This window comes from Camelus dromedarius, chromosome 17 (assembly GCF_036321535.1).
Source record: "Camelus dromedarius isolate mCamDro1 chromosome 17, mCamDro1.pat, whole genome shotgun sequence".
NCBI classification, from domain to species: Eukaryota; Metazoa; Chordata; class Mammalia; order Artiodactyla; family Camelidae; genus Camelus; species Camelus dromedarius.
The window spans coordinates 4945213-4962149 of NC_087452.1; the positions used below are offsets into that span (position 1 = coordinate 4945213).

The 16937-nt window shown below is 43.6% G+C and overlaps 1 protein-coding gene and 1 non-coding gene across 12 annotated transcripts in view; one reads left to right on the forward strand and one right to left on the reverse strand.

Moving 5' to 3' along the window:
* Window positions 1-16937, reverse strand: part of ATG7 (autophagy related 7) — a 307951-nt gene that overhangs the window by 86906 nt on the left and 204108 nt on the right. The window lies entirely within an intron of this gene.
* On the forward strand, window positions 16183-16255 carry TRNAA-AGC (transfer RNA alanine (anticodon AGC)). The gene has a single exon. It is a non-coding gene; the product is annotated as a tRNA-Ala (tRNA).

Sequence of the window (16937 nt, forward strand, 5' to 3'; positions counted from 1 at the left end):
AAATCCCAAGGGCACCGGCAGTGCTGTCCAGGCTTCAAGGAAGGATGGAGAATTTCTGGCTTGGGTGGTTTGAGAGGCCATCATAAGGACAGGGACAGGAGTCAAGTTCTGAGGAGAAGTCAGGAACTGGAGACGCTCCTTAACACGTTGGTTAAGGCGAGAGCCCTCGGGGGGAACTGAGGAGACGAGGCTGACATCCAGTGTGGCCAGCTTGGGCTCAGTCTGCGAGGCTGAAGTCGGCCCTGGTGAGGGCACAATCCCTCCCGTCCACGCCTCTTGGGCGGCTTCTCAGGGCTGTGAAAAGGACGGCTCTGGAGCAGGGACCTGTGGGGGGGCTTTCATACGTCTGCAGAGTGAGTACACCTCGGTCAGAACGTGCTTCAGACACCCTGCTCTGAAGGAGGGGACAGCAAAGAGCCTGAAATGGGACCCAAGAGAGCAGACGGGAGCACGGGGTGTCCAGGAGCCCCTCTCCTAGAAACTGGTCACGGCTCTCCCTCACTCAGAACTGCCGTCATTTTGCAAGAGAAGGAATAAGGTCCGTGAGAAATTTTAGGATTTGACCACTCAAGGGAAGCTCCCCTTAAAGTCAATGACTTGTTTCCTGAAAAGTCTCCAAAAATCAACCAGGCATTCCATCCCACCTCTCCTCTGTTTCCAGGCCCAATAAGCACTAGTTCCTCTTGCGAGAAAGAACACTTAATGCGAGCCTCACTTTGTGTGATGCGAGGCTCTGCGTAGTCACTTCTCTCATTAAACCACTTCGTCAGAATTTATACGTAAATAATTAGACATGAGAAAACCAAAGCTGGCCTTTTTTATACATCAGTCTTCTCAGTTAAGTCAGACTACGGTTCTGTGTGTTCTGCTTTCTATGCAAGAGACCACTGCACGGATACAGCTTCTTGGGGGCAGGGTCGGGGTCACACGCATGTTTAGTCTCTAAGGTGACACCGTCCTGCAGAACCTTCTGCCAGGATGGAAATTTTCTATATCTGTATGGCCCCATATGGTGGCCAGGAGCCAGCCATGGCTAATGAACACTTGAAAAGTAGGCGGTGTGACTGGGGAACTGAAGTTTTTTTTTAATTTAATTTTCACCAATTTAAATGTAAAGGAGCCACGTATGTTGGATGGCGCAGTCTTGTAGGATCCAGAACAATATGTTGTTCCTCAGAAGTGTTCAATGAACGTGTGCTCAACTGAATGAGAATTTATTTATACCAGGGACACATACTGAGCCTCCCCTGCCCACCAGGCTCTCTGCTAGATGGCGGGTACGAGCGAGACCTGCCCCTGAAGGGGTTAGAACTCCTGGTTCCCGGGGACGGGAAACTCAGCCGTGCTTCACTCAGGCCGAAAGGGAACGGGGCTCACAGGCCGAGAAAGACCAGGGTGATGGTGCCTTCAAGGCAGCTTCGTTCAGGGCCTAGAGGACAATACCGTGACCATCCTTACCTTCTCCCTCTCCCAGCTCAGCCTGACTCACTTCTCCTCCATGTGTGGTTTCCACGCACAAACTGCTCTCCCCTCACAAGGACGAGAAGGCTGGCCAAGCACAGCGCTCATGCTGGCAAAGCCAAAGTCCCAGTGGATCTCAGTGGTTATGACTGGGTCACGTGCCCTTCCCAAACCAGTCAGTGAGGCCAGGGAAACACGACGTGCGGACTGTCCTGGCCTCCGTTACGTGCTCCAACTCCCAGCAAGGGTGGCGCCACCTCCACCTGAAAAGCCCGTGGGATGAGAGCGAGGTCCTGGGTGGTCTCGCAGCATCAAATCAAGGTGGTCATCAGGGAAGAGGCAGCTCTGCTAGGCAGCAAAGACAACATGTACTTGTTCTAGTCTCTACTTTAAAGAGCTCAGTGTCTCTCTAGGGAAATTTTAAATAAGAATGCTGCTTGGTCAGATCTGCTGGCCAGATAATAAAGACAAGACTAGAAGGGAAAAGCTCAATTTGGCAAGATCCAGGTTGAAAGGCTAGTAACGTTTATTTACACAGAACTTCCTCTGATGTTGTCTACTTTCTCATCGATAATTGTCATAAAACCCCAGTGGAGAAGGTTACATCTATGAAATCTAGAAACCTTCCAGGTGGAGCATTCAGCGGGCAGGACCGGCAGTCTGCAGTCTCCCTCGCCTGCCTCAAGTTCGGACTCCAGATGTCACGCCCAGCGCGCCCCGCCGCCCCGCACACCAAGGCTGTGCTCAGACCTCAGAAGCCCTGACATGTGCGGATGCAGGCAGAGCCGACCCAGGGAAGGGACACACAATGGCCAATTCACACAATGCAACGGGAACTGTCTATTTTCATAAGGGCTACTCCAAGAGAGATTATTTGCGGTCAGGGTGACTCATGAGAGAGCCAAATGAATTCGCCCCACAAAGAAGACAAAGAGCTTGGAACATCAGTGAAATGAGAAAAATTAGCCAGAACAGCTGCAGCATTTTAGGGTCTTTTAAACAGCCTCCTTCTGCCTCCTTCCCCACCCACTTCTAGCTGTTCTCTCTCACTCATTAAAAGCTGACTGAGGTTTTGCTTTTGTTGGCTCAAAGGGCCCGCCGAGGCTGGGAAATATTCTTTTTAGCAAGCATGTCTTTTTATCCCTGTGAGCTTTCTGGTATTATCTTTTGTGAAGATGATTCTGGATTACTCTGAGAATTACTCTCTGAAACTTCTTGGCTCCTTCCTAGGAGGGAAAAAAGTTAAGAAAGGTTGTGGACAGAACTCGCCATGCTTCATGGACATTTAGTGCTCAACCTCAAACTGATCACCCCTCCTTTGATGGTACAACAAATCTTGCAATCCGAGCATGGCTCTCTAGGCACGAGGGACAGAGCTGTAGATACTCCTGCTTGGTAAGAAAAGAGTTGTCTGTATTTTCAATCTCCTTTCTGGGTCTTAAGAGATTGCTCAGTTCGGTAAGCGGGTCTGTCCCCCAAAGGCCTGGCACTGTGTTTGCTGGAGCCCAGGAGACCAAGCACTTCCAGCAGACAAGAACTGGTCCTCCCTTGGGTTGGCAACAGGCACACAGTAGGTGCTTAGTGAATGCTGGTGAATTGTGGCATACTGTTGGTACCTTGGAGAGATTACTATGCACAAAAAACACTAAAGAGAGTGGGTCTGAGCACTATTATCTGCAATATCTGTGCTCTAGAAAAGTGTCCATCTCTTCTACTTTATAAATCCTAGTGCCCCAATCCTAACAAATTCTCAGCTCTACAGTGACTCAACTTAAAATGGTCCCTATTATAGGTCTCAAGCCTATGTAACTAGTTAACGGATCATGTGAACATCAGCTAGTGAACTGGTTCTCCATTCCCCAAGTGATAACTCCCAAGGACTCCAGCAGGTCAGAGCGGCACGGATGAGCCTGCTTTTGAGAACGCCCCAGGTCGCATCCCTGTCCTACCATTTGCTTGATGTCTAGCGGGCCTGCTTCAGGGTTTCACCTTCTCATTCATTCCATTTCCTTGTGTCAAAAATTTTTATTGCTGCATTAGTAGTAGTAACATAAAATTAGAAATAATCTGAACATCCATCAATAGAGAACCTCCCCTGGTGGTCTACTGGTTAGGATTCGGCGCTCTCTCTCATCAATAGAGAAATAGAAAAGTAATATGAAGTAACGTATATACAATAGAATGTAATACTATAGTTAAAAGCAGTTTTTTTTTAAGATAAAAACATAGACCTATATTTAGCAACATGGACAGATCTTTAAAGCATTAGGCTGAACGAAAAATGCAAGCTGCAAAACATGGTTATATAGTTTATGCAACTTATGCATTGCTTTTAAACACCTGAAAAATAATACAACTCATTGCTCATGCACATAGATGAATATAAAAATATAAAAGCGAGGCTTTGCACTAGTAATAGGCGTTTCCTTTGGGGAAAAGAACTGAGGGATGTCAAGGGGTGCTTCACCGGTAATGTTTTATTTCTTTCATTTCAAAGAAAGAAAAACTTGAAGCAAATAATACAAAGTGTCAGTTCTGCATGGTAGGAACATGACTGTTGGCGTATTATTTTTTGTGTTTTGAATTATTTTTTAAAAACTTAACAGACTACTTTTAGAGAAGTTTTAGATTTACAGAAAATTGAGCTGAAATTACAGACTTTCATGTTTTCTCTCCCCAACCCCCACAGTTTCCTAATTACTAACATCTTGAGTTAGTGTGGTACGTTTGTTACAACTGATGAACCAATCATGAAACATTATTATTAACTAAAGTCCATAATTTACATTAGGGTTCACTCTTTGTGTTTTCAAGTTCTATGGGTTTTGACAAGTGCATCATGTCACGTACCCATCATTACAGGATCACACAGAATATGCCACAAAAATCTCCTTGTTCATCCCGTCCTCCCCCCTGGCAACCACTGATCTTTTCACTATTTCTATAGTTCTGCCTTTTCCAAAAGGTCATGTAATTGGAATTATACAGTATGTGGCCTTTTCAGACTGAATCCTTTCACATAGCAATATGCATTTAAATTTCCTCCAGGTCTTTTTGTGACTTGATAGTTCATTTCTTTCTACTGCTGAATAATATTCCATTATATGAACATATCACTGTTTGCCTTAAAAAAAAAAATTCATTCACCTACTGAAGGATATCTTGGTTGCTTCCAGTTTTGGTGACTATATTACACAGCTGTTATAAGCATTCATATGCAGGTTTCTGTGTGGACCTGGGTTCCCAACTCATTTGAGTCAACACCTCAGAGTGCAATCCTGAATCATATGGTATGAGTACAACTAGTTTTGTAAGAAGCTGCCAAAATGCCTTCCAAAATAGCTGTACCATTCTGCATTCTCACCGGCAATAAATTCTCTTTCACTTAAAAATTAAGTTTATTGAGATACAATTCAAGTGCTATGTAAGTCACATACCACACAATTCATCATCCTTTTAAAGTGTAAGATTCAGTGGTTTAAGTATATTTACAGAATTGTGCAATCATCACCACTATCTAATTCCAGGACATTTTCATCATCCCCCAAAGAAAACCAGTACCTCTTAGCAGTCATTCCCTATTTCTCCCCCCTACCCCCAATCTCCACTCCTGCCAGCTCCAGGCAACCACTATTCTACTTTATGTCTCTACAGATTTGTTTATGCTAGATATTTCATGTAAATGAAATCCATTCTTAAAAAAAAAAATTACTGTCTTTTCTATAGTATACCAGCTCTCCTGCCAGATGCCGGAATCACAGATTTGAGTAAAATCTAGCATCTGTCTTCTAGTTGCTCGCAGTCCACAATAAACACTTGCTGAGTGCAGACCCCCCAGGGTTTTTTCCTGGGCACAAGAGCCACACTCACATAAGCTGGCAGGGGCCCTCTGTACCAGTGGGCTGCTCAGGCCCGGCATCTCCCTTTGGGTTCAACTCTGTTGGGCAGATGCTGCTCAGTGCCCCATCCCATGTGCTGACCAGGTCCACAAATGCTGACCTTTACCCTTATTTCATCAAGCACCTGTCCTGACCTGTCCTTTTCAAAAGACACCCTCCTTGGTAACAATTCACAAATTTTAGTCTGTTTTTAAATGCACCCAATTTGCCATCTTCTTTGTGATCAAAGGAATGTTTCTCCTGGGTTTTCAGTGAAGTGTTTGAGATTTTCCTCTGTGATAATGACCACCCCTAGCACACGGTGGGGGGGGGGGGGCGGTTTCCTGAGGTCTCTCTGCAGTTCTTGAAAATAAGGTTAGACTTGGAGGATGGAACTGACATGCCCTAGAAGACACCGGCCACATGTGAAAGTTAGTCAGTCATACGAAGAGATTTCAGAAAAGCAGCTGAGGATATGGGAAATTTCCAGCTTCAATCAAAGAGACAAAGGCGTGATCTCAGGAGACATACTAAAACGAAGAAAGCGAAAACCTACGTAACTCCAGAAGATTGTTCATGGATGGCAGCATGGCCTGTGTGAAGTTTGGAAACAGGGAGCCCAGAATTTGTGCAAGAATGTGTTAACGTCTCTACCACTGTCCAGAGATTAGCAAGATGATCTCACTGGAAAGCAGATCCCTTCAGTATCTGGAGTATCATGGCTCCATGAGGTGATCATGAAATCTTCCAGTTACCAACTGTCTCCCTATGCACATATGGAGAATGGCAGACAGAACAAATTAAACAGCCTAATTTATATATCAGTCTCTTATGAGTTTGGCTGTTGGGAGTCAGTCTTCATGTTCCGGCAAAACTGACTTTCAAACCCGAAGAGGGAAGACCCACGTACCACGGTGATCTACCAGAGCACAAATCTGGACAACAGAGGTTTGGAGAATGCGAAAACCATGGCCAAACATACAAAGGCCTGTCCTTTCGAAGAGAAATTTAACTAGCTCTAGGCAGGCCCAACAAAAAGAGACACCACAAAGTTAAGAATACAAGCCCTGGATCCCGGAGAAGATGGCGGAGTAGAAGGATGCTCGCAGGTCACCCTCTCCCACAAATACACCAAGACTCACATCTACAGACCCACTCAGCCAACCAGAGCACCTGCGGAACTCCGACAGCACATCGCCCTCTTCAAAAGATAAAGACGCCAAAAATCTGGTAGGAGAAAAGGAAAAAAGAAAGAACAAAAGGCAAAGCAGCGCGGGACGGGTCCCGCGGGGAGGGAGCGGCAAAGGAGGACTGGCGCTCGCTCGCTGGGTCTCCCCTCTCCAACTGAGAGGCCAGCGGGACAGAGGGGGAGCCTCCGAGGCTCGGATCTGTACAGAGCAGCCCTTGACTAACAGAACTAAGTTAAACGGGCACAGAGCGTCCCCCCGACACACAGCCTGAGACGCGGGCCGGCAGCCGCGGGCAGGGCCAGGCTGCACAAGCCGGGCGGAGGACGGAAGTGGCTGCACGGAGGCAGCCCCGGGGGAACGCAAGGGGCTGCGCGCCGTGGCTGTGGGTGCACACGGCAGAACAACCTGGGCCCTCCATAAAACAGCAAGGTTGATGTGCTCTCGGGGGAAGGGTGCACACCCCCATCTCTGAAAACCCGCAGAAAGTTTTCGGGGGAAGAGAGGCGGGGCTCAGGCACAGCCGCCATATCCTCCGCGCTGAGCACTCAGGCGGGGGCGGGGGCGAAACCTGCATCCGCACCGAAGGGCTTAGCAGCCGCAAAGGCCAGACTGAGACTGGCCTGCAGCCCGGGGCAGACAGGATCCTTCCATCCTGGTCCCTCAGAGAACTTGCTCCACAAAGACAAACAAGGAGCTGGGTTTTGGCTCGGAGCAGGGACAGGGCTGTCCCTCGGTCTTCCCCGAGCCCACCTGCGGAGCGCCGACCAGGGCGGAGCGCGCAGCCGCATAGAGAGCGGAACTACCAGCGGTGCAGGTAGAGGGACAGCGGCCCCCCCGCCTTTCAGGCAGGAACACAGCCCCTGACCGAGGTGCTGGGAGGGGGCACGACCCGCCCTCCTACCCGGCCAGTCTGCAACATCTGACTGCGGCATCCCGAGGGGCAGCGACCCGCCCGCCCACAGCAGAGAGCTGCACCTGACCCAGTGTTAGGAGGAGGCGCGATCAGCTTGCCGACAGGTGCTGGGAGCAGCACAGAAGAGGGCGCCAACGGAGGGCCTCTGAAAACAGCAAGCTGAGCTTCCAAAACAGGACGAAGACAGAAAGACTTCACATTAAAAGTACACAGACTCCAGGAGAACACCGACAAACACCCCCCCTTTTTTTTTAAAATCTGTTTTTACCTGTTCTATTTTCTATTACTCTCTTAATCTTTACTTCTTAATTCATTTCTATTTCTCTTGGGTTTTGATGTCCTGCTATTGATTAGACACAGGTTTCAAATACATCTATTCATCCCACCCCCCTTTTTTTGTAAAGGTTTTAAAAGGACGTCTCAACCCGATTAATACTCTGCTTCAACTCACTCTTCTATTATTCATTATACACTGTTTTCAAACCCTCTTTCTCCCTTCTTTTAAAATTCTTTCTCTCTCTCTCTTATTATTTTTCTTTTTTTCCTAAGTTCTATTCCTAAATAGGCATGAGATAGATAAAATCCTTAAGGACCAAAATAAACAACTGATACTCCATAAACCACAGTGCCAAAGAGGTATGAGCAAGATGAAGAAGCAGAAACACCTTTCCCAATTAAAAGAACAAGAGAAATCCCCTGAAAGAAAGATCAACGAAATAGACATCGATAACCTACTAGATCAAGATTTCAAAAAAGGAGTGATCGAATTGCTGAAGGAACTAAAAGAGATAGTGTTTAGAGATATAAAATATGTCAAAAATGAAATTGAAGCTATAAAGAAGAGCCAAGTAGAATGGGTAAACTCATTGACAGAGATGAGGAATGATCTAATAGCTGTGCAAAGCTGACTAGATAATGCAGAGAAACGAATTAGTGATCTAGAAGACAGGGCAATAGAAAGCACCCATTCAGAAGAACTACAAGATAAGCAAATAAAAAATAATGAAAATAGCATAAGGGACCTATGGGATAATATAAAGCGTCCCAATCTTCGCATAATAGGGGTCCCAGAAGGAGAAGAAAGATCAAAGGGGATTGAAAAGGTTTTTGAAGAAATCATGACTGAAAACTTCCCAAACTTAAAGAAGGAATCAGATATCCAAGTACAGGAAGCTCAGAGGGTCCCAAACAGGAAGAACCCAAATAGACCCACACCAAGACATATCATAATCAAGATGGCCAGAGTCAAGGATAAAGAAATGATTCTAAAGGCAGCAAGAGAAAAGCAAAAAGTAAGTTACAAGGGAACCCCCATAAGGCTCTCAGCTGATTTCTCTACACAAACAATACAGGCCAGAAGGGAGTGGCAAGATATATTCAAAGCCCTGAATGAAAAAAAGATGCAGCCTAGGATCCTTTATCCAACAAGGCTATCCTTGAGGATAGAAGGAGAAATAAAGAGTTTCACAGACAAAAAAAAAGCTGCAGGAGTTTAGCAACACTAAACCCATGCTAAAAGAAATACTGAAAGGGCTATTCTGAATAGAAAAGCAGCAGGATGCTACAGAAATGAGAAACACACAACTGGAAAGGCGATAACTCATGAATTACAAATAAAGTAAACATGAAATTATAAAAGAAGACATACAAATCACTGAGAGTGGGAGAGGGAGGCAGGGAAATATAGAATATTTTTTTCTTTCTTTTTAAATTTTTTTTAACAGTAGGATGGGTTTGAGATCATGTTACTATCAGTTTAATAAAAACAGTTATAGTAATGGGTTGATAGATTTACAAAAAAGGGTAACCACAAGCCAAAAATTTACAAAGGAGTCACAAAAATTAAATAAAATCCTCAATAATACAAAGGAAAATTACCAAACCACAAAAGGAAGAAGAAAGGAACAAAGAGGATATACCAATTCAACTGCAAAGATGAGTTCAAAATGGCAATAAACACACATCTATCATTAATTACTGTAAATGTTAATGGACTAAATGCTCCAGTCAAAAGACACAGAGTGGCAGACTGGATAATAAAGCAAGAACCTTCAATATGCTGCATACAAGAGACCCACTTTAGGGAGAAGGACACATATAGATTGAGAGTGAAAGGATGGAAAAGGATATTCCATGCAAATGGAAAAGCCAAAAAACCAAGTGTTGCAGTACTGATTTCAGACAAAATAGACTTTAAAACAAAGGCCATAAAGAAAGATAAAGAAGGACATTTTATAATGATTAAAGGAGTGATACAAGATGAGGATATTACACTCGTTAATATATATGCACCCAATATAGGAGCACCTAAGTACATGCAAGAATTACTAACAGAGATAAAGAGGGATATTGATGGGAATACAATCATAGTTGGAGATTTTAACACTGCATTAACATCACTAGACAGATCTTCCAGACAGAAAATAAACAAGGCAACAGAGAAATTAAATACTACAATAGAAAAAGTAGATTTGGTGGATATTTTCAGAGCATTACACCCCCAAAAAATAGGATATACATTCTTTTCAAGTGCACATGGAACATTTTCCAGGATCGATCATGTACTTGGGCACAAAAGAAACCTCAACAATTTTAAGAAGATAGAAATTATCTCAAGCATCTTTACTGACCACAATGCCATGAAACTGGAAATCAACAACAGAGAAACAAAGGAGAAAAAAAGGAAAGCATGGAGATTAAACAATATGTTATTGAAAAAACAATGGATCAATGAGGAAATCAAAGCTGAAATTAAAAAATACCTTGAGACAAATGATAATGAAAGCACAACCACTCAAAACCTATGGGACACAGCAAAGGCAGTGCTAAGAGGGAAGTTTATAGCGATACAGGCCTTCCTCAAAAAAGAAGAACAATCTCAAATAAACAATTTAACCCACCACCTGAATGAATTAGAAAAAGAAGAACAAAAAGCCCCAAAAAGCAGCAGAAGGAAGGAAATAATAAAGATCAGAGAGGAATTAAATACAATAGAGATTAACAAGACCATAGAAAAAAATCAACCAAACCAAAAGCTGGTTTTTTGAAAAAGTAAATAAAATCGACAAACCTCTGGCCAAACTCACAAAGAAGAAAAAAGAGAGAGCACAAATTAGCAAAATAAGAAAGGAAAATGGAGAAATTACAACAAACAAAATAGAAATACAGAATATCATACGAGAATATTATGAAAAACTATATGGAACCAAACTGGATAACCTAGAGGAGATGGACAAGTTTCTGGAAACATACTGTCCACCAAAACTGAATCAAGAAGAATCTGAACACTTGAACAATCCGATCACTAGAAAGGAAATAGAAATGGCAATTAAAAACCTCCCTACAAATAAAAGTCCAGGACCGGACGGCTTCACCGGGGAATTCTACCAAACATACAAAGAAGAACTCATACCAGTCCTTCTCAAACTCTTCCAGACGATTGAAAAGGAGGGAATACTCCCAAACTCATTCTATGAAGCCACCATCACCCTGATACAAAAACCAGGCAAAGACACTACAAAAAAAGAGAATTATAGGCCAATATCACTGATGAACATACACGCCAAAATCCTCACCAAAATTTTAGCAAATAGAATCCAACAACACATAAAAAACATTATACATCATGACCAAGTGGGGTTCATCCCAGGGACACAAGGCTGCTTCAACATACGCAAATCAATCAGTGTAATACATCACATCAACAAGAGAAAGGACAAAAACCACATGATCATCTCAATCGATGCAGAAAAAGCATTTGATAAAATTCAACACCCATTTATGATAAAAACTCTCGCCAAAGTGGGTATAGAGGGAACATATCTCAACATAATAAAAGCTATATATGACAAACCTACAGCCAGCATAGTACTCAACGGTGAAAAACTCAAAAGCTTCCCACTAAAATCTGGGACAAGACAAGGATGCCCACTATCACCACTCCTATTCAACATAGTCCTGGAAGTCCTAGCCACAGCAGTCAGGCAAGAGAAAGAAATAAAAGGGATCCAAATTGGAAAAGAAGAGGTAAAAGTGTCATTATATGCTGATGACATGTTACTATATATAGAAAACCCTAAAAGGTCCACACAAAAGCTACTAGAGCTGATTGAAGAATTCAGCAAGGTAGCAGGTTACAAAATTAACGTTCAAAAATCAGTTGCATTTCTTTACACTAACGATAAATCAACAGAAGAAGAAAGTAAAGAAACAATCCCCTTTAAAATAGCACCCAAAGTAATAAAATATCTGGGAATAAATCTAACCAAGGAGGTGAAAGAATTATACACAGAAAACTATAAACCATTGAGGAAGGAAATTAAAGAAGACTTTAAAAAATGGAAAGATATTCCATGCTCTTGGATTGGAAGAATCAATATTGTTAAAATGGTCACACTGCCCAAGGCAATCTACAGATTTAATGCAATCCCTATCCAATTACCCAGGACATATTTCACAGAACTAGAAAAAATCATAATAAAATTCATATGGAACCATCAAAGACCTAGAATTGCCAAAGCATTACTGAAGAGAAAGAAAGAGGCTGGAGGAATAACTCTCCCAGACTTCAGACAATACTATAGAGCTACAGTCATCAAGACAGCATGGTATTGGTACCAAAACAGACATATAGACCAATGGAACAGAATAGAGAGCCCAGAAATGAACCCACAAACTTTTGGTCAACTCATCTTTGACAAAGGAGGCAAGAATATACATTGGAATAAAGACAGTCTCTTCAGCAAATGGTGTTGGGAAAACTGGACAGCAGCATGTAAAACAATGAAGCTAGAACACTCCCTTACACCATATACAAAAATCAACTCAAAATGGATTAAAGACTTAAACATAAGACAAGATACAATAAACCTCCTAGAGGAAAACATAGGCAAAACATTATCTGACATACATTTCAAAAATTTTCTCCTAGAAGAAATAAAAGCAAGAATAAACAAATGGGACCTAATGAAACTTACAAGCTTCTGCACAGCAAAGGAAACCAGAAATAAAACAAGAAGACAACCTACGGAATGGGAGAAAATTTTTGCAAGTGAAACCGACAAAGGCTTGATCTCCAGAATATATAAGCAGCTCATACGACTCAATAAGAAAAAAATAAACAACCCAATCCAAAAATGGGCAGAAGACCTAAACAAGCAATTCTCCAAGGAAGACATACAAATGATCAAAAAGCACATGAAAAAATGCTCAATATCACTAATTATCAGAGAAATGCAAATCAAAACTACAATGAGGTATCATCTCACACCAGTCAGAATGGCCATCATTCAAAAATCCACAAATGACAAATGCTGGAGAGGCTGTGGAGAAAGGGGAACCCTCCTACACTGCTGGTGGGAATGCAGTTTGGTGCAGCCACTATGGAAAACTGTGTGGAGATTCCTCAAAAGACTAGGAATAGACTTACCATATGACCCAGGAATCCCACTCCTGGGCTTGTATCCAGAAGGAATCTACTTCAGGATGACACCTGCACCCCAATGTTCATAGCAGCAGTATTTACAATAGCCAAAACATGGAAACAGCCTAAATGTCCATCAACAGGTGACTGGATAAAGAACATGTGGTGTATTTATACAATGGAATATTACTCAGCCATAAAAACCGACAACATAATGCCATTTGCAGCAACATGGATGCTCCTGGAGAATGTCATTCTAAGTGAAGTAAGCCAGAAAGAGAAAGAAAAATGCCATATGAGATCGCTCATATGTGGAATCTAAAAAACAAAAACAAAAACAAAAACAAACAAACAAACAAAAACAAAGCGTAAATAAAGGACAGAAATAGACTCACAGACAGAGAATACAGACTTGTGGTTACCAGGGGGGTGGAGGGTGGGAAGGGATAGACTGGGATTTGAAAATTGTAGAATAGACTACACTGTATAGCACAGGGAAATATACACAAAATGTTATGATAACTCACAGAGAAAAAAATGTGACAATGAGTGTGTATATGTCCATGAATAACTGAAAAATTGTGCTGAACACTGGAATTTGACACAACATTGTAAAATGATTATAAATCAATAAAAAATGTTAAAAAAAAAAAAAAAAAGAATACAGGCCCTGGAGCTAAGCTACTTGGCTCCAGCACTTATTAGCTCCATAAACTTGGGGAAATTACGTAGCCTCCAGGCACCTCTATTTCCTCATCTGTGAAATGAAATGGTTGTGAAGACTAAATGAGATAATCCAAATAAATGCTATGACATCTGAAGCACAGCAAGTCCTCAGAAGTCAGCCATCACATCATCATTGTCCAAAGAAGCAACAGACCACCCTATGAGATGAGGAGCCCCCCAGAGTTCAAGTCAGGACAGAGACTTGTCCGCCGAGGGCCAAATACAAACTTGGTATTGCCGACTGTACTTCAACTTCAGAACTGCCAATTAGCTCCATGCCCCTGAAACTCTTGCACACGATTCAAGATAGAAATGCTGTCTCAGTAGCTGATGTGCTTTTCATGTAAAACTGACTTTTTTTTTTTTGCCATTCCACCAACGTATACTTTTCTGAGTGCTTAGTGCAAAGTACCTGTTAGTCGATAAGAATAGGAAAGTGGTCCTTGCCCTCAAGAAGCTGAACGTCCCGCCGAGAAGAGAGGATTAGAGAACCGCACGGCGACGCACACGTGTGCGCTGGGTTCGGGTCAGCCGGCCCTCCGGAGCTTGCCTTTATCAGCAGCCATAACCCAGAGAAGGGTCAGGAGATGACTCCCGTCTAGAATAGCCCTGCTCTATGGAACTTGCAAAGCTTGTTAGTAAACTAAAATCCATCATATTCTCCCTCCCTCCCTCTTTCAATCTCAGTCTCTCCTTTCCATTCCCTTCAAGGCACAATTAAGTAGCGGGTCGGCTCTGGGACCTTCCAGTCTGGGACTCCCAAGTGCGTGTGCATCTGGCCCACAGCAGCGGTTGGTGAAGGTGGACAAGGAGCTTCCACGGTGCAAGTTTACAAGGTTCTGCAGGATGCTAGAGGCTGGAGGCTGCCCATGATTTATTGTAACCACTGCTTTAATGCCCCCTTCCTCTCATCCAGAAGTGCAGTGAGGGGAAGGAAAGTGGGCCTCCCACATGTGGCACAAGGGGGCCCTCAGATATTCACGACTGAAGCAGGTTCGCTTCGTGGCGATTACAACCAGCAACTGTATGGAAAACCGCTGATCCCCATTCTCTTAAAGCATCCTCTCCCCAAGTGACACTTTCCTTTTGCGACATTATAACCACAGTTCCAGACATCTTTTAGGTTCCATGGGAGCTGGTTGCTGTGTTTTAAGTGTATCACTCTCCTTTAAGATGTTGGGTAGGGGAGAGAGGCCCCTGGGGTCTGTCTTGCACTTTGTGGACAGGCATCCAGGGCCGGGGACACCAGGAGACTACTCACACTGGGACAGTCGCCAGGTTACTGATTGCTCTGTTGCCTCAAGAAACTCACAGCACCTTCATGCAAGGGAACAGCAGTGTGGTGTTTATTGAAGTCTACATCTGGTAGCAATTTGTCCAACAGCAATCAGCTTTCCCACTCCTTTTCTTCAGTCAAATAACCCACAGGGGCCCATAACCCTCCACAACTGTTCATCTGTGCAAGGCCCGCGTCGTGTCGTTCATGTTCTAATGACAGATCGGGGTTTATCAGCAAGTTTCAGCATGGGAAGTCATTCCCCAGACTGCAGAGGAGACGGCCCCTGTCCTAAGGCAGTGACACTCCCTGACCGTCCCCATCTGGGCTGGCCGCTGGTCTGGCACCTGGTCAACAGCGGTGGCCACGGTGCTCCCTCTCTGCCCTGGGAGGCGTGGCCTCGTTGATGGTGGGGGTACAGCGAGCCTTAACCTAGACTGAGAAATCTGGTGCTGTGGAGGAAGGGAGAAGCGCTGTGCTCCAAACTCGGAGAAAATTCTTTCTTTCTTTGGGGGGGGGGGTTGGTGAGGGAGACTGAGCAGCTAGTTTGCTAAAGGACTCAATGAGCAAAGAGTACTTTTATGGTATCTGTGGTTAGGTGAGAAGATGGCTCAATTTAGAAAGCAGAGTAAGTCAAGCTTGAGGGGCAAATATGGGCACTAGAATTTCCAGATTTGCAGTAAAGTCCTCAGAGAAAAGCAGAACTACTCAGGCGGGATGAGAACACAGGAACAGAACGAAGGCAGGGACGGACTTGTGCACGCATGCCCAGCACCATCCGCCCGCGCCAGCCTCTCCTGTGCAGGCACTGTGCCCCTCTTCCCCGACCACGTGGCTCTCAGGGAGCCTGCCAGTCACCGTGCCCTGCCTGCGGCCCACGCTGGCCCATCCCGGCAGCTCAGGCCTGCCTACTGCCCGTGGTCCAGAGACGGCATGTGACTCAGGCCCGCTCAGTCACAGTCTGGGTCTGGGGTTTTCCTTTTAGAGCCACCGGGGAAGATGCTCTTAAAGCAAGAATGAGATTTTGGAACTGCCTGAGGTCATATTTTTTTGCTAAATGGGGAAAGAAGAAAAAAAAAAAAGAACTGGTTTGCAGTGAGAGAGAATGAAGCCAACAGAGAACAGAGATAAAGCAGTAAGGACAAAGGTGGTAGTGATGTGAAACCCCCCAGTCTAGAATCCTTGGGGCCAGGACTCCATGACCTGGTTATAAATTCAATGTTTATGCTAAAGCTGGTTTGAGCTTTTGGTTTCTGCCATCATAACCAGGGTCTGGATGGCTACAAAAGGCTTTTCATTGAAAATGATTGCACAGGGGAGGTATAGCTCAAGTGGTAGAGCGCATGCTTAGCAAGCATGAGGTCCTGGGTTCAATCCCCAGTACCTCCTCTAATAAAAATAAATAAATAAGTAAATAAACGTAATTACCTCCCCCACCAAAAGGAAAAATTTGAGAAAAAAAAAAGATATTTGCTATTTCAAGCGGGCGAGGGGTGGGAAAGGACAGACTGGGATTTTAAAATGTAGAATAGGTAAACAAGATTATACTGTATAGCACAGGGAAATATCATCTTGTGGTAGCTCACAGTGAAAAAACAAAAGTGGCAATGAATATATGTATGTTCATGTATACCTGAAATTGTGCTGTACACTGGAATTTGACACGACATTGTAAAATGACTATTACTCAATAAAGAAAGGTTAAAAAAAAGAAAATGATTGCTATCCCATGGCAAGTCACCGCATTTGTAACTAAGAACTCAATGCTTTTGTTCTGCAACAAGATATAAATATTTCTAGCTCATCGTTGAATTTTTTTTTAACCTTTTTTTATTGGCAAGTGGGGGTAGGGGCAAGAAAGAAAGAAAGAAAGGCAAGTGGGGGTAGGGGCAAGCTCTTTAATTTCCCTTTACATTTAGGGAAAAAATAAAAGCCAGGAAGAAAGTTCTCTGTTACCTGTCCTTTTCCCATTGGTAAGTCTGGAGATGGAACCATGAATGAGTATGAACTTCATTCCCACAGATTTTATTAAAAGCCAGTCTATTCTTAAAAATAGTTTAAAAATAAGAAA